Below are 25390 nucleotides of genomic sequence, written 5' to 3' on the forward strand. Positions count from 1 at the left end.
ATTCCGGCAATAGTACTGAAGACTTGTGCTGCAGAATTAGCTGCGCCCCTGGCCAGGCTGTTCCAGTACAGCTACAACACTGGAATCTACCCAGCAATGTGGAAAATTGCCCAAGTATGTCCTGTACACAAAAAGCAGGACAAATCCAACCCGGCCATTTACTGTTGTGTGATTGCATTTAAGAGTAATGTCCCTTTAAGATCTTAATATACTAATAAGCCAAGTACCACGATGCAGTCATGTGACTACATGCCAGTCTGACTCTGCCACTGTAACACCAAGAGGCAAGTTCTGTAATAGTTAGCTCTGCACTGTATATAATAGTTAGTTGTTTAATGAACCTGTTTGAGATCTTCAATCAACCTGAACTCCACGCATCTCATTTATGTTGTATCAGATGGCATAAAAAAATCTTCTCATTGCTGTGGTGAGAAGAAAAAAGTCCAAGTTTGAAGACCACAGGGAAACAGCTTTCAAAAACTACCTCCCTACAGCTGGAAGAAGGTTACAGAAAAATACTGTCCGAAACAGGGAAAGAAGGAACACTTATCTCAAACTGTGGAAGAAAGAAAGCTGAACAATAGGCTGCAAGGAAATCAAGTGAGTCAATATGCTGAAAGGCGAGGGATACTGATTTTAAAAAAACTTTAAAGTTCTTCAGCACATTGATTTTTTTCCCAAAATGCTCTGAAGTGCCTAAGAATTGATCTTTCTCAAAGCCTCTGTTAAAAAAAATGGAGAAGACCCGACTCCCCTTCCAGGCTGAATGGTGGTCTGCACCACTACAGGAAGCGCCGGACAGTGAAAAGCGTGGGAATCCTCCATTCAGGCAGCTTGCAACTGAAGCGAGAAAAATAAACTCCATTAAAATCATTCAATGGTGAAGAGCTTTCATTCACTCAACCTGAGTTTAAAAAAACCTTTTAAAACCACTAAAGCTTTAAGAATTGCCTCATGAACGGCTGTATAAACAAACTAGCAACAAAAGGCACTGTAAATGCCTCTTGCACAGCTTTGTAAAGAAACAGATTAGAATGCTGGAAGCCAGACAAACAGACAATCTGTTTGAGATTTTCAATCAACCTGAACTCCACACATCTCATCTATGTTGCATCAGACAACATACAAAAAAGCTTCTCATTGCAATTGCTGCCCATCAGTCTCAACTATCAGCAAAGTGAGGGAAGGTGTCATCGACAGTGCTATCAAGCAGCACTTGCTCAGCAATAACCTGCTCATTGACGCTGAGTTTGGATCCACCAGGGCTCACTTGCTCCTGACCTCATTACAGCCTTTGGCCAAACAGGGACAAATGAGCTGAACTCTGGAGGTGAGGTGAGGGTGACTGCCCTTGACATCAAATGGTATGTTGGCCTTCATAGTGAGAGGATTCAAGTACAGGAGCAAGGATGTCTTGCCACAGTTATACAAGGCCTTGGTGAGACCACATCTGGAATATTGTGTGCAGTTTTGGACTCCTTATCTGAGGAAAGATGTTCTTGCTATGGAGGGAGTGCAGCGAAGGTTCACCAGACTGATTCCTGGTATGGCAGGACTAACATATGAAGAGAGATTGGGTCGATTAGGCTTGTATTCGCTAGAATTTAGAAGAATGAGAGGGGATCTCATAGAAACCTACAAAATTCTACCAGGACTAGACAGAGTAGATGCAGGAAGGGTGTTCCCGATGGCAGGGGAGACCATGACCAGGGGTCACAATTTAAGGATAAGGGGTAAGCCATTTAGGACTGAGACGAGCAGAGATTTCTTCACCTAGAGAGTGGTGAACCTTTGGAATGCTCTACCATGGAAAGCAGTTGAGGCCAAATAATTAAATATATTCAAGACAGAGTTAGATATAATTCTTAGGGCTAATGGGATCAAGGGATACGGGGAGAAAGCGGGAACAGGTTACTGAGTTTGGATGATCAGCCATAATCGTATTGAATGGCAGAGCAGGCTCAAAGGGCTGAATGGCCCACTCCTGGTCCTATTTTTCTATGTTTCTAAGGCAGCATTTGACCGAGTATGGCATAAGGAGCCCTAGCAAAACTGGAGTCAATGGGAATCAGGGGGAAAACTCTCCACTGGTTGGAGTCATACTTAGCACAATGGAAGATGGTTGTGGTTGTTGGAGGTCAATCATCTCAGACCCAGGACATCATTGCAGGAGTTCCTCAGGGTAGTGTACCAGACACAACCATCTTCATCAATGACCTTCCCTCCATCATAAGGTCAGAAGTGGGGATGTTCGCTGATAATTGCACAATGTTCAGCACCATTTGCAACTCCTCAGATACTGAAGCAGCCTCTGTTCATATGCAGCAAGACCTCGACAATATCCAGGCTTGGGCTGATAAGTGGCAAAATAACTTTCGCACCACACAAATGCCAGGGAATGACCATCTCAAACAAGAATCTAGCCATCTGCTCTTGATGTTCAATGGCATTACCATCACTGAATCCCCCACTATCAACATCCTGGGGGTTACCAGTGACCAGAAACATAACTGGACTAGCCATATAAGTACTGTGGCTACAACAGCAGGTCAAAGGCTGGGAATTCTGTGGTGAGTAATACACCTCCAGACTGCTCAAAGCCTGTCCACCATTTACAAGGCACAAGTCAGGAGTGTGATGGAATACTCTCCACTTGCCTGAATGGCTGTAACTGCAACAACACTCAAGAAGCTCGACACCATCCAGGACAAAGCAGCCGGCTTGACTGGCACCCCATTCACCACCTTGAACATTCACTCCCTCCACCACCGACGCACAGTGGCAGCAGTGTGTACCATTTACAAGATGCACTGCAGAAACTCACCAAGAGTCCTTCGACAGCAGCTTCCAAACCCAAGACCTCTACCTAGAAGGACAAGGGCAGCAGATGCACGGGAAGACCACCACCTGCAAGTTCCCCTCCAAGCCATGCACCATCCTGACTTGGAACTATTTCGCCATTCCTTCGCTGTCGCTGGGTCAAAAATCTGGAACTCCCTTCCTAACAGCACTGTTGGTGTATCGACACCCCAAAGACTGCAACGGTTCAAGAAGGCAGCTCACCACCACCTTCTCAAGGGCAATTAGGGATTGGAAATAAATGCTGGCCTGGTCAGCAAGGCCCACATCCCATGAATGAATTTAAAAAATCAATGGCCATTATTATTACAGGGCAGAATATCTACATTTAACGCAGTCCACCTTAGAAGTTGTGCCACAGATGCTCCTGGAATTTCTGGAGTCCCGAGAGTTATACCTATTTAAACAATCATGGCAAGCACCCAAACTACTAGGATTGCATTTCAGGCACCCACCAGTTCGGCAGGCTACAACATTCTGCTCCCACCTACCATTCAGGCTCTCAAAATATCAGGGCCTCCACAGCCTCCGCTTTGCTCAGGTCTTCACCAGGAGGAGGAAGAATTTTTTGTTGACATTGTCCTTTACTTTTTATTTATATGTAATTGCTGTAGCATACCTGACATTTATGTAGCGACTCTCAGATTCATTGAAATGACCACTTGCACCTCAAAGCAACTTCAAACTGGGATACTTTAAAGGCCATATCAGTCGTCAGCACTAAGTGAACACGAAAACCATCTTAATACATAAAGTTCATCAACTGAGCCCTGAGCTACATATACCCTTTATTGTATTAGACTTTGGCATAACTTATACTATTACTGGTTGGAAATGGGAAAAATGTGCACTTCTCCAGTTAGTTAACCTTGACTTTAAACAAAATTCTCCAAAATATTTAAAATGAAAAGTGGAAATGTGAATGCCAACAGGATTAACCCATATTTTTCTAACTGAAATGTTCAAGCATACCCTTCTGCATGAATAGCTCTATCATGTCATTTGCTTTCTGCAATGATGAGTTCAAGGCTAATGCTTAACCAATCATCCCGTAGCTATCCAACACAGATTTTGTTACATCAATATATCACTATCTGAATGGAATGTCATGTATAATCAAAAGCCACATGCTGTCTACAAGAATCTGATCTGGATAAATGTTTGGCAATTTGTTCATTTCAGCACTTCTTTACTAAGTATCAATGCTGGGTTTCCCTTCTGAAAGAAATCATGAAGTTGATTTTTGTGCAGAGTGTTTATTAGGCAGGGTGTCCATTCACTTGGGGAGAGGCCGGATCAACTTTTGTGATCAGGCATCCTTTAAATACAACAGGAAAGCAGCCAGCACTGACAGCTTGCCAGTGTGGAGGGCAGGGAATCCAGCAAGATGACCTCCACTCAAAAGGCAGACTGCAGTCATTAAAAGGGAGGTGCTCTTTTCAAAGATAATCAGCAGAGAGCGAGTTCCTGAAGCAGCAGGCGGCATGATGTCGTCGAGGGATGCTTGAATCTCAAATGCAGCTGTGGAATTGCTCATGAAGTAAAAGGAATCAATATGGGCAGTGTTGTTCCAAGGATCTTTCTGCAACATGACAGGAAATTTAATAACCTCTCCAGAATCGTCAATGTCAGACTTTTCTTCATATCTCCCTTACTCTCTGTACAGCCCTGCGCCATCCCACTTTAGCCCCAGCACTATCAAACCTTCTCTCCCTTGCTTCCCAAGCCCTTTCTCCAATCACAATAGGGTACTTCACTACTCCTCCTGAAAGGGAAATCAGGATTTACAAACATGTTTTTGAGGATGTAACTAGCAGAATAGATAAGGGAGAACCAATGGATCTAGTGTATTTGAATTTTCAGAAGGCTTTCAATAAGGTCCCATGCAGCAGGTTAATGAGCAAAATTAGAACACATAGGATTGGGGGTAATGTACTGCATTGTCATGACAACTTGCTATGTTGAATGATAACTTTCTTTAATCCACTGACTGGAGATCTGAATTTATATTTTTTGAAGAAACTTTAAAAAGAACAGATAAAAAGATGACTTTTCTAGCAGCTTTAGGATGGTCACCTAATTTGCAACATTGTATCCTACATTGCTAGGTCTGTGAGGAGGGAGAAAAAATGTCTGCTCATTTCTCAGCAAGAACCAAGATCCAAGAAGTTTAAGGGAACTACCTGTTCTTTTAACAAGAAGAAATACTGCTAACTGCTATGTTTGAATCACTGAGTGACTTCATGTGACAAGCCCCTCCCCATCTGTGATTTTAAGCTTGTGTTTCTCTGCAGCCAAATGAGAAGCTTCTGGACTCTGACACATGCAGACCTAAGTGGGGGTCATTCTCTTTCTCTCTCTCCATTTCAGCTTACAAACTTCAAACTCTGCCTATTGCCTGACCACCTTTGCATACTCTGGTTACAATCAGAAACCCGGTTGGAGGAAATCATCTGCATCGCGGTCTCCAAGAGACCCACCAAACCAGTCATCTACTTCTTCAAACTAAAAGCCTCAGGATCACCGAATTCAGCTAGAAGCCAACCAAATCACCAAACACCACAGACTGTAAACCCCTTTTTTCTATGGACTCTAAATCATCCAATCTGAATTTCCCCAATCTGTAACCTATTCGTATGTGTGCATAAACCTCTAGTGTGTGTGTGTGTGTGTGTGAGTGAAGGTTGGTGTGTAGTTTATTATTTTCATTAGTTTTATTTAGGTACAATAAAGTTAACCTCCTTCTTTGTTAAACTCAAGAAAACCTGCCCAATTGGTTCTTGTTATGATCATAGCAAGTAAGTAATCAAACACCTACTGAATTGGTCAGTATATCCACTTTAAAAGAATTAAACCTGTAGTGGTCAAACAGGGAGAGGGAAAAAAGGGAAACCCTTCAACCCGTCCTCAACTGATAGTAACAGCATGGATTGGGAAATAACGGACAGAAAACAGAGAGTAAGAATAAATGGGTCATTCTCAGGTTGACAGGCTGTAACTAGAGGGGTACCGCAAGGATCAGTGATTGGGCCCCAGCTATTCACAATTTATGACAATGATTTGGATGTGGGACCAAATGTAGTATTTCTAAGTTTGCTGATGATACAAAACTAGATGGGAATATGAGTTGTGAAGAGGATGCAAAGGGGCTTCATGAGGATTTAGACAGGCTAAGTGTGTGGGGAAGAACATGGCAGATGTAATATAATGTGGAAAAATGTGAACATTATCCACTTTGGTAGGAAAAACAGAAATGCAGACTATTTCTTAAATAGTGAGAAGTTGGGAAGTGTTGATGTCCAAAGGGACCAGGGTGTCCTTGTTCATAAGTCACTGTAAGCTAACATGCAGGTGCAGCAAGCCAACAGGAAGGCAAATGGTATGTTGGCCTTTGTTGCAAGAGGATTTAAGTACTTGAGTAAAGAAGTCTTGCTGCAATTGTATAGAGCCTTGGTGAGACCACACCTGGAGTAATGTGTACAGTTTTGGTCTCCCTGCCTAAGGAAGGACATACTTGCCATAGAGAGAGTGCAACGAAGATTCTTCAGACTGATTCCTGGGGTGGCAAGATTGTCCTATGAGCAGAGATTGACGAGACTGGGCCTGTATTCTCCAGAGTTTAGAAGAATAAGAGGTGATCTCATTGAAGCATACAAAATTCTTACAGGGCTCGATAAGGTTGATGTAGGAAGGATGTTTCCCCTGGCTGGTGAGTTTAGAACCAAGGGACACAGTCTCAGAATAAGAAGTAGGCCATTTAAGACTGAGATAAGGAGGAATTTCTTCACTCAGACGGTGGTGAATCTGTGGAATTCTCTATTCCAGATTGCTGTGGAAGCTCAGTCATTGAGTATGTTCAAGACAGAGAACGACAGATTTCTAGGTATTAAAGATATCAAGTGATATGGGGAGAGTATGGGAAAATGACATTGAGGTAGAAGATCAGCCATGATCTAGTTGAATGGCGGAGCAGGCTTGACGGGATGAAGGCCTACTCCTGCTCCTATTTCCTATGTTCCCATGTTCCTTCTTCTGCTTACATTCACACAATTACCAGCTGCTACTAGGAATACGGGTGCAAAAGTAAGTCATCCAGTCCCTCAACCTTGTTCTGTCATTCAATTCAATCATGGCTGATATATAGCTCAAGTACATTTACCTGCCTCTGTTCCCTATCCCATAAATACTCCTGCCTAATAGAAAAACTATTGCTGTCAGTGCCCTGTCATGAAAACGTGCTATCCTGAATGATGATTTGTAATCATCGCTTGGAGACCTAAATTAAACTTTTAAAAAGGACAGCTGGAATCCTACATTCAACTTTTAAAAAGCTGGCAGCTAAGATGGCCACCACAATTTGCATTGAAATACCTCACATTCCAAAGTATCGAAGTGGAGACACATGTCTAAATATACTCTCATCCAGGACAATGGCTTGAACAGTTGAATGAACTACCTGATATTGCTTTCATTAGTAAGACATTCAAAACCATCTTGGAAGATTAACCCTAGTGGAGATGAGCCTCCAGGAGGTAATCATTGAAACAATAAGGCCTGAGATAGAAATTATTAGACTTGAATCTCATTCAAGTGTAACAGAAAATAAACTGAGACAATCATGTGAAGGTCTGTCCATTTCTGTGAAAACTTCAAGTTTCTTTTGGACACATCAGACAAACTTTGAGAGCTAGTCAGTGCAGGACCCCAGTGGGACTGTCTCTCTCTCTCTCTCGCCAGGTAAGACTGTAGGTTTTGAAATCTGTCTGTGACTGCAGAACATCCAAGTCTATCATTGCTAGAGACTCTGGGGAGAAAGCCATCTACATCACTGTCTCCAAGAAAACCCTGAATCAAGGGGGTCACTGCTACCAGCCAGAAACTTCAGGACCACAAATTCATCCAGAAGACAATTGAATTACCAGACTCTGCGGACTGTATATTATTTTGTTTGTTCTGAACTCTTATCCAACCAATCTATTCTTAATCATTCTGTAATCTATTTATGTGTGTGTGGTTCACATGTGTATGTGTGTGTATGTGTGAAATTTGGAGTGTAGTTTATTATTTTTACTTAGATCTGGTTTTGATTTTAAGTACAATAAACTAATCTCTTTCTTGTTTAAACTCAATAAAACCTGTCCAATTGGTTCTTTTATGATCATAGCACATCAGATCAAAGGGTTAAACACTCACTGAATTGATATGCCTATTCACTGTTTAAAAGAAATAAACCCTGTTGCGGTCAAACAAGTAATGGGACAAGAGGGGAGCCTTTCAACCCTTCCTCACCTGATCGTAACAGCCCACTTAGCCACACCTGCTGTTTCTATCTCTAAAAATGCACGTTATTCTAATCTGCCTCACACATTTCAAAACACTTCAATAGAGTATGCACTAACCCATTTCCACTCTCTGGCACCGATGATGGAGGTGACTATCAATATCATTGGGAGTGGGATGACACACAGCATTGGAGATGGCCAGACTGGAGGTCATGCACAGCAGATGTTTAGGCATCTTTCCTTCCTTTCCTCCTTTTCACTTAACTCTCTTGCTCACATACACACATTCAGCATGTCAGCCAGATGATTACCTTTGCTATTACGAGCTAACCCATGTATACTTGCGCTTTTCCTAATCCTTCAGATGACTTGGGCCCTGAAGCCACACAGTCTGAAAAGGAGAACCCCTTCCAAAGGTGCACCATTACTTGCTATCACCCTTCTAAGCACCAGTATACAGACTGGCACCCTATGTGATATGGGTAGTAAATTAGCGAAGTCTGCACTAGGTGATTCGCCAAGCACAAATGAGCCGGAATATGTGCAGGGAGAAAGGGCAGCCCATGAAGCCATCAACTTATGTCCAGCTCTGCTGAAGAGGACAGAGGTACAGCTTTTAAAAGGAAAATGCATTCAGTGTACCACCAATCAATCAGTGCATGTACTGTCTGTCAAGAGATTTTGGTTACACATCAGAGAATATGGAGGGGTCCATTAGACCTATCTGGTATTCCACCTCATGGCATCAACACCACAGTCAACTACGGAGCATGTGGTCATCTCAACAGAAGCTGCAACTGGGCCCTCTTCACCGGAGTCTGTGGTCCCAGTAGTAACACCTCTCACATATACTCCTACTGGGGCATGCAGGCTCTGGTGTCCACCACCCTCTCCATATTAAACAAGCTGGGAAACCAATTGATTCGGGGCTTCATTCAGAGCACCAATGCCTTATAGTCTGGTCCCTCACAGATCAATGTGCATGCTGAGTTGCAGCCTAGTAGCAGGAGCAGTTGTGCAATGGGAATGGAATATGTTGACCTCTGCAGGATGACAGCTCTCTGGACTCTTGGTACCCACTCATCCAATGCCCACTCTGATGCCAGCTGGGCCTGGCAGAAGTTGAGTTGCTGAAATCTGCAGCTGGGCCCTCTTAGTCCTGAGCTCCCAGAGGAAACTTACCACAAGCATCTCAAAACTTTAGAGATACAGCACTGAAACAGGCCCTTTGGCCCACCGAGTCTGTGCCGACCATTAACCACCCATTTATACTAATCCTACACTAATCCCATATTACTACCATATCCTCACCTGTCCCTATATTCCCCTACCACCTACTTATACTAGGGGCAATTTATAATGGCCAATTTACCTGTCAACCTGCAAGTCTTTTGGCTGTGGGAGGAAACCGGAGCACCCGGAGGAAACCCACGCAGACACAGGGAGAACTTGCAAACTCCACACAGGCAGTACCCAGAATTGAACCTGGGTCGCTGGAGCTGTGAGGCTGCGGTGCTAACCACTGCGCCACTGTGCCGCCCTAAACTCCTTGACTAAGCCACATCAACCTTCCACCTCCCATGCTGCAGTCACTGGAGGAGCACAAGAGTTAGTCAGACAGCAAGAAACAGAGCTTCAATTCACTCAAGACAAGTTATCAACAAAGGTGAGACTGGGACAGAGATTTCCAACTTTGGGAGTTGCTGTGTTCCTGGCATCCCTCTGGTGGCAATATGCCCGATGATAACAGATGTTACAGCCCATAAAATGGCAAAAGAGACCACACCTGGTTTGAAGGCAGAGATGGTGGTCTAAACTCATGGAGAAAAAATTTAAAAACTGTAGAAGTGGGAGGCCTCCACTGTAGATATTTCTGGAATTATGTAGGTTTATGCACATGCAGAAAATGATCCCTTTCACATGAGCTCTCAGTTGCAGCACACTACATGGTATGGTCCCCATTAGCTGCATCAATGTGCAATCAACAGAAGGCATTCATCCCTTGAAAGCAGAATACACAGGGTCTACATCTTCAGCTCATCAGCTGAGCACTAACACTGGCTGACACTCCAGACAGCACATTCCTGCTCCTCCTCTATCTATATTAGCTGCTCCTGTTTAATTGTGCTCTGAGTCTCACCAAATATGCTCCCCTCTACATCAGTACTGTCTACCCCACCAGATGTATCTGAACTGGTATAGGGAAGGACAGTGTGCAAGTGAAGTGATGGAAGGCCTGGTGTCACTGCCTGACTTTTCTGACACCCATTAAGAGATGGAAAAGCATTATAAATGTCTTATTAGAAGCCATACCATATAGCTTCCAACAGAAGGAGTAATGTGGTAATGTGCTGCAACATATGACTGCCTCCAGCAACAAAATTAAAGAATATGATACGGAAAGCAGTTAGCATGAAACTTGAGCTGCAGCCAGTCTTCTTAACTCCCATCTCTATTCCTTTCTTTGGCCCCTATCTCCAGAAGTTTTCAGGGGGTTTTTTGATGTGGGATTAATCCACAAATCTTTTGCAAGGTCCTCCTCCTGCATGTATTCTTTCTCTTTTTTTGCATTGGGTTGTCCTTTCCTGCAAACCAAGTGGATGGTGAGAGGTTGCAATTGTCTGAATGATAAACAGTGATACGCAAGTGTCAATGATGATGACAAGTTCATGCATTATAAAACTGCTTGAGCAAGTACTTTAAAGAATTTCACTTATATAGCTCCTTTCACTACCTCAGAACATCAAAAGCCAATTAAGTACTTTTGACCTGCAGCCACTGTTATCGCCAAAATCAGCAGTCAACTTGCACATAACAATGTCCTACAAACAGCAATGATCAGATAATCCATGTTAGCATTATTGGTTGGAGGATAAATGATGGCCAGAACATTGGGAGAACTTCCATCTTCTCCTCTGAATAGTGCCATGGAATCTTTGAAGTCCACCTGAGAGGACAGATGGGGTCTCAGTTTAACATCTCAATTGAAATACTGCACATCTGTCAGTGTCACATTCCCATAGTACTGCACTGAAGTGTCAGCCTAGATTATGTTATCAAGTCTCTGGAACCCATGACCTTCCTGTCATCCTTACTATGGAAAGTTATCACATCACCGTAAAATATTGCATATTTGAAAATTCTGAGTCTGTATCAACTGCATCAGGACAGAGATAGGCTAGCAGAATGGGCAAAGAAGTGGCAAATGGAATTTAATATAGAGAAGTGTGAGGTGATGCATTTTGGCAGAAGGGAGAAGGAGAAGCAATTTGGATTTAATGGCACAGTTCTATAGTGTGCAGGGATGGAGGGACCTTGGGGTGCAAGTGCATAGATCTTTGAAGGTATCAGGACATACTGAGAGAGTGGTTAGCAAAGCATATGGGATCTTGGGCTTCATTAATAGAAGTATAGAGTACAAAAGAAGGGAAGATATGCTAAACCATTATAAAGCTCTGGTTAGGCCACAAATAGAATATTACATCCAGTTCTGGTCACCACACTTTAGGAAGGATGTGAGTGTCCTTGAGAGGGTGTAGAGGAGATTTACCAGAATGATTCTGGAGAAGAGGGATTTTAGCTCCAACATTAGATTGCTGAAGCTGGGATTGCTCACCTTGGAACAAAGGAGATTGAGGGGAGACTTCATAGTGGTGTACAAGATTATGATAGTTTTAGGTAAGATTGACAAGTGTCAAGAAAACATGCTATGCCAAATGGGGATTTTTAATTCATTGGTTGAAAACCTACATTAAACTTTTAAAAAGGAGTTGGGATCCTACAATTAAATTTTTAAAAGCTGGCAGCCAAGATGGCCACCACAATTTGCACTGAAATACGTCACATTCCAGGACATTGAATTAGAGATGCATATATCACAAGGTTCCATCCAGAACAATGCCTCATGAATTTGGAATCAGCTAACAGCTTCACTTATAATGGCAAAACATTCAAAGCCATCTTGGAACATTAAAAGTGGAGTCATATCTCCAGGGGGTGAACATTGAAACAATGAGGCTCGAGAAAGACTGAAAATAAAAGGGCGGCAGAGTGGCGTGGTGGTTAGCACCACAGCCTCACAGCTCCAGTGACCCGGGTTTGGTTCTGGGTATTGCCTGTGTGGAGTTTGCAAGTTCTCCCTGTGACTGCATGGGTTTCTGCCAGGTGCTCTGGTTTCCTCCCACAGCCAAAGACTTGCAGGTTGATAGGTAAATTGGCCATTGTAAATTGCTCTTAGTGTAGGTAGGTGGTAGGAGAATTGAGGGAAGGTGGGGATGTGGTAGGGAATATGGGATTAATGTAGGATTAGTATAAATGGGTGGTTGATGTTCAGCACAGATTTAGTGGGCCAAAGGGCCTGTTTCAGTTCTGTATGACTCTATGACCTAGACCCAAATCTAATTAAATTGCAAATGAGGACACTGGATGAGGGCCTCCTCATCAGAAAAACTAGCAGATTTTGAAAAAAAACAAGCTCCTGAGACTTTAAAATAGACAGGTTTTGAGTGCTAACCAGACAAGACTCCAGTAGGGGCTATGTGTGTGTGTCTCTCTCTCTCCAGATAACATCACAAGTTTGAAACCTGTCTGCAACTGTGGAACATCCAAGTCTACCATTGCTTCAGACAGAGACCCCAGGGAAGGAAGCCACCTACAACTCTGTCTCCAAGAAAAACCTGAATCAGGTGGGCCAGCCACAAATTGCACATCTACCAACCAGGGACTTCAAGATCACAACTTCAGCAGGAAGACAATGGAATTACCCGACCCTACAGACTGTATATTATTTTTACTTGTTCTGGACTCTAATCCAAACCAGACTATTCCTTATCACTCTGTACTCTGTTTGTGTGTGTGATTCTTGTGTGCGTGTGTGAATGAAAGTGTAGCATAGTTTTTTTTATCCAGATCGGGTTTACTTATTTTTAAGTACAATAAACTCACCTCTTTCTTGTTTAAACTCAAGAAAACCTGTCTGAGTGATTATTTTACGATCACAACAAAAGTAAAAGGTAAAATGGTCACTGAAATGATAAGCACATCCACTGTTTTAAAAGGAATAAACCCTGTTGCGGTCAAACAAGGCGAAGGACAAGAAGAGAGCCTTGTGACCCCCCTCCTCACCTGATCATAACACAAGGAAAAGCTGTTCCCATTAGTTGATACAAGAACTAGAGGACGTGGAATTAAGGTTTTGTGCAAAACAGATGCAGGGGGATGTAAGGAAGAACTTTTTTACGCAACAAGAACTTGCTGCCTATGAGGGTGGTGGAAGCAGAGACAAAAATAAATTGGATGGACCCTTGAAGGAAATAAAATTGCAGGGCTACGGAGATGTAGCGGGGGAATGGGATTGACTGGACTGCTCTACGGAGAGCCACCACAGACTCGTTGGACTGAATGGCCTCCTTCTGTGCCGTGATGACTCTATCACAGAATCACAGAATTGTTACAGTGTAGAAGGAGGCCATTTGGCCCATCATGCCTGCACCAGCTCTCCTAATGAACATTTCACCTAATGCCACTCCTCCGCCTTCCCCTGTAACCTGCACATTCTTCCTTTTCATATAACAGTCTAATTCATTAGAACATATGAACATCACTTCACATTTCTCCGCATTGAACTTCGTCTGCCACCTGTCTGCCCATTCCACCAACTTGTCTGTGCCTTTTTGAAGTTCTACACTATCCTCCGCACAGTTCACAATGCTTCCAAGTTTCGTATCATCCGCAAACTTTGAAATTGTGCCCTGTACAACAAGGTCTAGGTCATTAATATATATCAGGAAAAGCAAGGGTCCCAACACTGATCCCTGGGGAACTCCACTGCAACTCTTCCTCCAGCCCGAAAAACATCCATTAACCACTACTCTTTGTTTCTTATCACTCAACCAATTCTGTATCCATGTTGCTACTGTCCCATTTATTCCATGAGCTATAACTTGGCTCATACGTCTTTTGTGCGGTACTGTATCCAATACCTTTTGGAAATCCATGTACACTATGTCAACTGTATTGCCCTCATCAACCCTCTCTGCTACCTCCTCAAAAAACTCCAGCAAGTTAGTTGAACATGATTTTCCCTTAAGAACTCCATGAATCCATCCTCTATGACTCTATCTATATCATGTCTTTCAAAGGTTATACAGTTCAGGCTTTGCATCCCAGAACAATGAACTTGCCCAATTTTCCCTTTGTTATTTAGCTAATTATCAAAATAACAGTGCATGTATGCATGCAAAGGTGAATGTGGGATTACAAGGAATTGTGCACCATCAAGTGGGTCTGTGCTGATTATTTAATGTCATTAAAATGCCATGGCTCTTGCATCTGTAGACTTCCTCTGATATCTTCCTTGAGTGTCAAGCCTCAATGTGCTTCCCTCAACAAAGCAGTATTTGGGAACAAGAAAAAAAATGCTATAAAGTGCCCTGAGATACTGATAAGGAATAAAAGCAGGAAGTGCTGGAAATACTCAACAGGTCTGGCAGCATCTGTGGAGAGAGAAACAGTTAACAGGCCGGATTTTATAATCTCTCCGCCAAGATTGGTGGCGAGATGAGAAACAGTGGCTTGCCTGTGCGGGCCGCGCATCATACAGCCACCGCAATCTTCCATGCAGCAGCTATTTAAATAGCCAGGACAGGCCACCCCACCCCCGCCTCCCCAATCACGTGGAGGAGGCGGGCTGTCTGTCCCCGGCAATGACGTCAGCTGCCTGTGCGCAGGTGCTGACGCCATTTTTAAAGGGCTGTCAGTCCTACTGGCTAATTTAAATATTTACGGGTAAATTGAATTAAAATAAATAAATACATCTCTTTTGTCCCTCTCCCACCCCCATAACAATTAAATTAATTATTTTCCCTCTCCCCCTCCCCTCCAAAACACTTACCTTTACCATCTGACCTTCCCACCGCAAACTGCACAAACTTTGACCTACAACCCTTCCCACCATCACCTACACTCATGACACTAATTTGACCCTGCTACCCCACCACCCCCGCACTGATAAACTTACCTCCCCTGCCTCCCCACCAGTCTTGTGCTCGTTTCCCCGGACAGGGATCCAAAGGCATGAGAATGCCGGCCGCTGGGGTGAAGATCACGAGGGACATGAGGCAGTGACGTGAGCTTCATTAATTCAATCATTTTAATTTATTGAAATATTCAAATCGGGGTCCCGTCACTGAGCAAAAGGGGTGCGCCGCGAGGTCTCGCCGCCGCCGGTAATATCGAGCCAGGCCCTCCTGGCGTCGGGTGCATGGCAGCCCATTCCCGGAGACATTTTCTGGCACCCTCCCACCCCTGCCATGAAATCCAACGTTAGGGGGTCAGTAAATTCCAGCTCAACATTTCAGGTCTGTGACCTTTCATCAGAACTGGCAAAGGTTAGAAATGTAATAGGTTTTGAGCAACTGAAAAGGAAAAAGAGGGAAAGAAGAACAAAAAGGAAGGTGGGTAATAGGGCACAGGGCAGGAGAGATTAAATGACAATGATGTTTCAGAACAAAGGCAAAGAGAGTGCTAACAGCTGTATGAAAAGACAAAACATTAGTCCAGACAGGCAGCTCTGCAGCTGCCTTTTTCTATCAGCCTTAATGCATTAACATCAGTTCCAGTAGCTGTGACACCAGCATGGACATCAACAGAGCAATAAAGGGCTTCATACTTTCTTGAAATTGCTGCTGGTTTGGACGTCAACCAAATCTTAAGTGATAGCACAATGCCAGAATAGTTTGTGCTCATGGTGTTGTCATGCAAGCCCCCACCTGCCAAGAATGAAACACATTAATTTTGCCACATGAACATTGATTTTTAAACTGTTACTGGAGTCAAGAAAGAACTTGTTTTTAAAAAAAAACCACCAGACCCTTGACAGGAAAGACATTTTCATAGTAACAGACAGTACTTGGAAAGGACAAAAGCGCCACTTCCTGCTCCAATTTAATCCACAATGGACTTTTGATTACCAGACATTGAAGGTGGAGCTGCTAGCATTCCAGGTTAACTGCTAAGATGGCCGAATACACAAACAGACGTGGTCAGACCAGTTTAGTCACATGACTAACTGGCTGTTGGAGTTTTTTGAATTTGGACTTGGCACAGAGAACTTGAGCTCAGAAAGCTGTTTGCTCCTGGACTGAGAACATCTCTCTCCTGTCTGCTCCCATCTCTTTCTCGTGGAACTGGAGACCCATTGAAGACACATGAACCCCAAGAGAGAAAGGTCTCCTACAGTGAACAAGGTTTAAGAAGAATACTGGGCCCCAACAAAAAGCAAGACGACCTACAATCAAGGACTACAGTGAGCTCGAAGCACAGTAAACACCCCTCTTCAGAGATTGCCTCAAACGTCTTTATCTTTTTCTGCTCTTTTCTGTCTCCATTTGCATGTGTGTATCGCATATGCATGCTAGCGTGATGCACGGCATGTATCCATAGGCGTTAACCGAATTAGAGTTTACATTTAAGGCTGAATAAGTTTCACTTTTCTTTAAACCTAAGAAAACCTGTTGTTGCTCATTTCTTTGCCTTATAATTGGAAAGTGGTGAACAAGGATTCACCAAAGGGGAGCTCAAAACACACTGTGTTTAAAAGTAAGGCTGTGTTTGCTGACAACACAACCACTAGGTGGCGCTGCAGTGGCACATGTGCAAATGCAGCCTGTGCCACTAAAACGTCACAGTCTACGACGTCAGGCAGCTGCCCGGACGAAAGATGGCACTGCTCAAATAATCACACGAAGGCAACCTAAACACATGGCAGCACACAGTGGCCAGAAGGAGAGAGCGAGCGGGTTCGGGGAGGGAGCAAGTGGGCCGGGGAGCGGGCGAGCAAGCGGGCCGGGGAGGGAGCGAGCTGGGGACGGAGGGAGTGGGCCGGGGATGGAGGGAGCGGGCTGGGGAGCGGGCGAGCGGGGCGGGGAGGGAAGGAGCAGGTGGGCGGGCGAAAGTGAGTGGGTGCAGGGGAGGAGGAGAGCACACCCGCCACTACCAAGGTCTTCGGCTGCGCTCTCCCCACTCCCCCCCCACCCCCGCTCTCCCCCGCTTTCTCCCACCTCCGCTCTCTCCCACCCGCGCTCTCTGCCCAGTTACGCGATGACGTCATCTGCGCATGCGCCAACCAGTCCTGTCAATGCGGAACACAGCGCATGCGCAGAGAGTAGGAGCTAATCTGTGCATGTGCGCAGATTGGCGCAGTCTGATGACGTCAGCTGCCGGCTGCGTTGTCGATAATCACTTTGTATAATTAAACCCTGATACAATAAGAGCAGGTGAGGACAGTAAAAGACCCCTAGACACCTTTCTCACTTGGTGTAACAGTGTGAACAGAGATTAGCAGATTAGAAAGGGAACATTTTTCTTTTCTTCATACCATCTTCAGTTATTAACTGAGTCCAAACTGGCCCTCAGAGTTTCTTGGATTTAACTCTGCAAGCATTCATAGAGGCATTGTAGTGAGACAAGTGTGGATCAGAAATACTGCCAGTGCCCAGCAGCATGCAAGATGTAATTGTCATTTCCAAGCCAGAAAACCAGCCATTCTCCCTGCAATTGTCTGATGCAATGAGCAAGTGAATTGTCAATCCCTTTCACATAGTGCAGCATCCTCCTTTCTAAAAGGTCTAATAAGTGGTATGCACCCCTCTACATTACAGGATTGCCTAAAGTCACACTCAGCCTCTGCTCAGAGTTGCTTAACTGCCCTTTTACTACACCCACTTCATCCCTAGAGTCCTGGCCTTCACTCAATGAATGCCGAAACCTCACTTTCAGTGTATGGTGCATAAACTGCATAATGAACAAGATGGTGATAACAGGAAGCAGCTTGTTTTCAGCCTGCCAGCTCATGTGTGCTTGTTTCCCCCACATCTATAAACAGAGCAGATGGAACATTAACTTCGATGGAAATAAAAATCAGGAGAGATATAAAACAAGCTGCCAATTCGCTATGTCCTGTTTTACACTATCACACAAAGCCACAATTACCCCCACTGAGCTTATTTGGGAGTCGTCTTCATTTCTGTCCTTGCATGTGTAGTATAATGTATGTAAGCTGTTGCTGGGTAGATTATGTATATAGACCTTAAGCAGCATCACAGGATGTGATGTCACGAGTCTGATCCTCGTGTTGCTCAGTGTTAATGTAGCTGCCTTAGAGATAAGACCCTGTAAATAAACTCCTGTTACTTTAACTCAGAGTCTACTATCCTTATTGAGTATTAATGGCACACTGACCAGTATAGTACATGGTGGCAGCAGTAAAAACAACTTTTGTTGGTTAAAGACAGAAGATATTGAAACATCGGAAAGAAGCATGGAGAAGTCAATACCCTTACCAGAGAGCTTCGAGTGAGTGGCAGGGCCCAACTAGGCTGAGGCGTGGCCAGATGGATTTGAAGATTCAACAGGTACCATTCTGCATCGGGTCTAGCAGCACGACCAGACAAGAAGCAGGTCAGTACTTTACGTGATGGGAGAAAATGGGGATGACATTTTAACTACCCTGGGATCGATGAAATGGAAACCCCATATTGCAAAGTAATAAAAGCCTTGGAGGGATACTTTAAGATCAAAAAGAATGTTATCGCAGAAAGGGCGAAATTCAACAAATGCACCCAAAAAGACAGTGAAAGTATCAATTGATTCATTAATGATCCATATAAAATAGCAGAGAATTGCGACTACGGAAGCTTGCAAGAAGAACTGATTCGGGACAGAATAGTAGTCAGGGTCATAGACAAAGTGCTGTCAGACCAGCTTCAATCAAAAGAGGATCTGACTTTGCAAAAGACCTTTCTGTTGAGCAAGCAGGCAGAAGTCTGAAAATTGAACTGACTACTAGCTCGGGGGGATCGGGGGAGTCCAACCTCGAAAATTCTAGAATTAGTTGAGTTTGTGTAGAAGACAGAGAATAATGGCACCAGAAAGCCAGAAAGACGGGTGAAATATCTACAGACAGCAGCACTGAATTGCAGTAAGTGTGGCTGGGAGAGGCACCGGCAGGAAAATTGCCGAGCCAGGGAAGCTAAATGTTTCTCATGCAAGAAAAAGGAGCATTTTCAGCAGGTCTGTTGCAAACAAGCGCTGCAGACCAGAAAAAAAAACTTGAAATAACAGAAAAACGAGCTATCAATACTGCCTTTCCTTGGGGAAATTCAAGAGAAGAACGAAGATAGCTGGGAAGCAGAAATTTTAGCGGAGAAAAATAAAACCAACTTCAGGTTATATACAGGAGCCAGGTTAGATACAGGTGTCCTATCTGACAAAAAACAATGGCTAAGGAAGGAAAGGCTTAGAAAAACCAACAAAAAATTATATGAGCCGGGAGGAATTCAATTAAGGGTTCTAAACGAGTACTTTGCATTGGTATTCACCGAGGAGAGGGACATGACGGATGTTGAGGTTAGGAACAGATGTTTGATTACTCTAGGTCAAGTCGGCATAAGGAGGGAGGAAGTGTTGGGTATTCTAAAGGGCATTAAGGTGGACAAGTCCCCAGGTCCGGATGGGATCTATCCCAGGTTACTGAGGGAAGCAAGAGAGGAAATAGCTGGGGCCTTAACAGATATCTTTGCAGCATCCTTAAACACGGGTGAGGTCCCGGAGGACTGGAGAATTGCTAATGTTGTCCCCTTGTTTAAGAAGGGTAGCAGGGATAATCCAGGTAATTATAGACCGCTGAGCCTGACGTCAGTGGTAGGGAAGCTGCTGGAGAAGATACTGAGGGATAGGATCTATTCCCATTTGGAAGAAAATGGGCTTATCAGTGATAGGCAACATGGTTTTGTGCAGGGAAGGTCATGTCTTACCAACTTAATAGAATTCTTTGAGGAAGTGACAAAGTTGATTGATGAGAGAAGGGCTGTCGATGTCATATACATGGACTTCAGTAAGGCGTTTGATAAGGTTCCCCATGGCAGGCTGATGGAGAAAGTGAAGGCGCATGGGGTCCAAGGTGTACTAGCTAGATGGATAAAGAACTGGCTGGGCAACAGGAGACAGAGAGTAGCAGTAGAAGGGAGTTTCTCAAAATGGAGACGTGTGACCAGTGGTGTTCCACAGGGATCCATGCTGGGACCACTGTTGTTTGTGATATACATTAATGATTTGGAGGAAAGTATAGGTGGACTGATTAGCAAGTTTGCAGACGACACTAAGATTGGTGGAGTAGCAGATAGTGAAGGGGACTGTCAGAGAATACAGCAGAATATAGATAGACTGGAGAGTTGGGCAGAGAAATGGCAGATGGAGTTCAATCAGGGAAAATGCGAGGTGATGCATTTTGGAAGATCCAATTCAAGGGTGAACTATACAGTAAATGGAAAAGTCCTGGGGAAAATTGATGTCCAGAGAGATTTGGGTGTTCAGGTCCACTGTTCCCTGAAGGTGGCAACGCAGGTAAATAGAGTGGTCAAAAAGGCATACGGCATGCTTTCCTTCATCGGACGGGGTATTGAGTACAAGAGTTGGCAGGTCATGTTACAGTTGTATAGGACTTTGGTTCGGCCACATTTGGAATACTGCGTGCAGTTCTGGTCGCCACATTACCAAAAGGATGTGGATGCTTTGGAGAGGGTGCAGAGGAGATTCACCAGGATGTTGCCTGGTATGGAGGGCGCTAGCTATGAAGAGAGGTTGAGTAGATTAGGATTATTTTCATTAGAAAGACGGAGGTTGAGGGGGGACCTGATTGAGGTGTACAAAATCATGAGAGGTATAGACAGGGTGGATAGCAAGAAGCTTTTTCCCAGAGTGGGGGATTCAATTACTAGAGGACACGAGTTCAAAGTGAAAGGGGAAAAGTTTAGGGGGGATATGCGTGGAAAGTTCTTTACGCAGAGGGTGGTGGGTGCCTGGAACGCGTTGCCAGCGGAGGTGGTAGATGCGGGCACGATGGCGTCTTTTAAGATGTATCTAGACAGATACATGAATGGGCAGGAAGAAAAGAGATACAGACCTTAGAAAATAGGCGACATGTTTAGAGAGAGGATCTGGATCGGCGCAGGCTTGGAGGGCCGAAGGGCCTGTTCCTGTGCTGTAATTTTCTTTGTTCTTTGTTCTTTGTTCTTCTTTGTAGGAGAAATGCAAAGAACCTTAACACACAGGAATAATACAATTCCATAAATGTTACATTTTATAAAAAATATCAAGCCTGTTGGCTACTCTGTAAGAAATCTTGTTTGGCCTTATAGCTATTATGCAGGGTGGAAGAGATCAAGGGACAAGAGAAACAGCTCAGCGATTTTAGAGCTGAATTCCCCAAATTATTTGAAGGATTGGGAAAATTCAAAACATTATTCTCAATAAAGAGGCAGAACCCTGTGCCCGATGGAGGGCCACCCATGCTGCCCCAACCACCCCCAACACCCAACACACCTCCCCAGGATTACCCCCGGTGAGGCCCCAAAAACTTACCTTGTTTCCGGGGCTCCCCGACATCTTCTTCTTCAAGCTGGGCTGTACTCCCAGCAGTTGCCACCACTCCCAGTGGTGCTGCTGGGACAGTTAGCTGCCAGCCTGCTGATTGGCCGGCAGCTCTATTCAGTGGGACTTCCTGCCTCAAGCGGATGGAAGTCCCACCTCACACCAATTAAAGCCCGGCGACCCGCAAACTATGGGTTGGATCCCCAGGCGAAGTGGAAGTGGGCCCGTCACCGACTTTTCAGTTGGTGGTCGGGTCCCGTCCGCCCAGGGTTAAATCCCAGCCAAAGAGTCTAAATTGTTAACTACCTTTATTACACCATGCGGAATATTTTCTTTTAACAGATTGCCATTTGGTATTACATAAGCACCAGAGATATTCTGGCAGATGACGTCAAGAAGCCTGGAAGGCTTGGAGGGGATCATCTGCAACATGGATGATGTTCTGATTCATGGAGCAAACCAAGAACACGGCAGAAGGGTAACAGCACTATTACACAGATTACAAGAGGCAGGTCTCACATTAAATGAGAGGTGTGTATTCTCACAGTCGGCAGTGAGGTTCCTTCACCACATAATTGATGGATCTGGCATTAAGATTGATCCACAGAAGATGAAAGCAATAAAGAATTTCCCAAAGCCAAAGAACATAACAGATTCAAGGGTATGGTTAACCAGGTGGGGTGATTCCTACCAAATCTAGCCACTATTAACAAGCCTTTAAGACAACTGCTAAAGAGCAGCAATGCCTGGTACTAAGGAGACTGCCAGAAAAATTCTTTCGAGCAGATCAAGGAAATGTTACCTTCATCAGACGTATTAGGACACTATGATCCAGAGCTACTGACCATTATTGCAGCAGACGCATCGGCAACAGGATTTGGTGCAGATCTGTGTACTTTGCCTCTCATCCATTGACAGAAACAGAACAAAGGTACACAGAATTGAGAAAGAAGCATTGGCAGCAACATGGGCATGCGAAAAATTTTCAGACTACGTACTCGGCCTCAAAGTCAAGATCGAAACTGACCACGAGCCGCTAGTGACATTACTTAATTCAAAGGAATTAGCAATATTATCCCCAAGGGTACAGAGATTTCGACTACGACTAATGAGATATGATACAACAACTGAATATGTCCCAGGGAAATATCAGGTGACTGTTGACATGTTATCAAGAGCATCAATTGCTATACCTGAAGTGGGAGATGTCTCATTCCTGGAGGAAGTGGAAGTCTTTGCTTTCGCTATAACCGAAGATTTGCCGGCAACTGCTCAAAGATTATGTCAAATTAGAAACCTACAGAAAGAAGATGAAGTCTGTGGAAAAAGTAAGACAGTTTTGTTAAGAAGATTGGCCAGAATATATGCCTAATAACCCAGTTTTAAGAAAATATCATGACCAAAGAAGCCATCTTACTATTGTTGACAACTTACTATGACGAAAGACTAGTTATTTCAAGGGCTTTAAGGTTGGACATCCTCGAGAAACTACACTCAGGAAGACAGTAAGAATGAGAAATTCAGTATGGTGGCTGGGGGTTTCCAAGGAAATCGAAGACATGATTTCCAGGTGTATCACATGCACTACTACCAGACAGGACTCTAGAGAGCCACTGACGTCTTTGTTTCCATGCAGTCTATGACAGCACCTGGGAATAGACCTGTTTGAACATTAAGGAAAAATATTCCTTATTTAATTGACTAGTACTCCAGATGGGTTGAAGTCTAACCACTACATGGCCAGAGTTCTGAAGCTGTTATCAAGTCATTAAAAGAAATTTTCACCACACATGGTATTCCAGACCGAGTGATCTCCGACAATGGTCCAGAATTCGCGAATGAAGCCATCAAAGATTTTGCAGAAACGTATGGGTTTGCCCATGTTACAAGTTCACCGAGGTACTCCCAGGGAATGGAGAAGAGAGGTGTTCGAAGCATGAAAATGCTACTGAAAAAGAATGAGGATAGTCAGCTAGCACTATTAAACTATTGATCAATGCCGCTCCAGAACGGGTTGGCCTAATGTGAGTTGCTAATGGGTGGGAGGTTAAGGACACAACTACCCTTCAGCCATGAATCGGTGCAGAAGACCTGAAAAGGATGAGGGTGAGAGGAAAGAGAGGTCAACCCAAACAGAGAATCATGATAGATGCTACAGAGCAAAAAATCAAACAAACCTAAGACTGGAGATTTGATTTGGATTAAAGATCAGGGTCAATATGGGGAAGTAATGAAGAAATCTCCATATCCTCAACCCTACATAGTCCAGACAGACCAAGGATGTACAAGGAGAAATAGAGGATCATTGGTACTGACATCAAGAAAAAAACAAATGGGAAAAAGAATTAAGAGAATCAGCTCCCAAAGAGAGCTGATGAACCAGTGACACAGCCAACAACAGATCACCAGATGACAGTGAAGATAGAGAACCCGAGTCATCCAGTAGTTCCACTCACCCACAGGAAAGTGAGGAAGAAGAACCAAAAGACTCAATACTCCAAACAAGTGAAAGAAGAACACGCTATGGTAACGTCGTGAGAACCCCACAGCATTACAGATCTGATGAATGAAGTCAGAGACTTGAGGGTAGATGTAGTATAATGTACATAAGCTGTTGCTGGGTAGATTAAGCATTATCACAGGATGTGATGTCACGAGTCTGAACCTCGTGTTGCTCAGTGTTAATGTAGATGCCTTAGAGATAAGACCCTGTAAGTAAACTCCTGTTACTTTGTCCCAAAGTCTACTATCCTCATTTAATATTATCAGCACACTGACCAGTACAGTACAGCATGCTGTACTCGTACTGCCTCACTTTGATTACTTTCTTGATGTCATGAAACTTCTTTGTCACCGCTTTCCCTACGTTAAGATAGTGGAGATCGCAATGACCTTATTGACAATCTGCTGCCAGGCCTGTTGGGGACAGCCATGATTACAACATTGAAAAGCTGCTCTCTCACTTCCAGTACTAAACTATCAGTTGCTCCATGGTCCTGTCTGTACAACAGGCTTTAAGCATGTGCTTCACTGTCACTGTAAATGCTGCAAATTTCCACAGTACACAGTCACCAGTGTGGCCTGTGCCAGCACATATACCAGTTAGACAGCTGATCAGCTACTTGAGTGGTGTAAAATTGACACCAATGCATGTGTTTTGGAATTGATCTTTCTTCTCACTGGTGGAGTCCCCCTTTCAAGAATTGTACTATTGAAAATGATGGTGTGGCGTCAGTTTACTTCCTAATTGTACTTAAAATTAAAAACATGGATTCTCCACCTTTTCAACTGACACAAAACAATCCGTTTGTCACTGCTAGAAAGTCTGACTGATGTCACCTGCACATTAAGAGCAGGCAGTAACTTCGTACCATGGTTATTTACAAACTTTGGCTTAATTGTTTAATAGCCTTTCATATTTTTTAAATGCAGTTCTTCACATCAAACGAAACAAATCTCTTTCTTCTGTTTCACTTTTCAAAAAGAAAGTACATGGGATTCTCACCCCAGCCAGCGGGAACTGAGCAGGGGGCCATTAAAATCAATTGATCCGACTTACCATCTTGTTCTTGTTGAATCCCATTGGCCACAATTTCAACCCTGACTTCATTTAGATAGCTGAGGCACAAGCTGGAAGCAGGAAGATGCCTCATGAATGCATGCAAATCGAGGTTCTGTGATGTAATTAAGACTCTGATGTTATTTTAACTGGACAGGACATGAGTCCCACTCAGCGGTTAATCTGTTGGGTGAAGCCTCATAGGATTGGTTTAAAGTACTGACTGTCTGACTGGAAGCAGTATTTAAATGATCACTCAGCT

Source organism: Heterodontus francisci, chromosome 9 (genome assembly GCF_036365525.1).
Source record: "Heterodontus francisci isolate sHetFra1 chromosome 9, sHetFra1.hap1, whole genome shotgun sequence".
NCBI lineage: Eukaryota > Metazoa > Chordata > Chondrichthyes > Heterodontiformes > Heterodontidae > Heterodontus > Heterodontus francisci.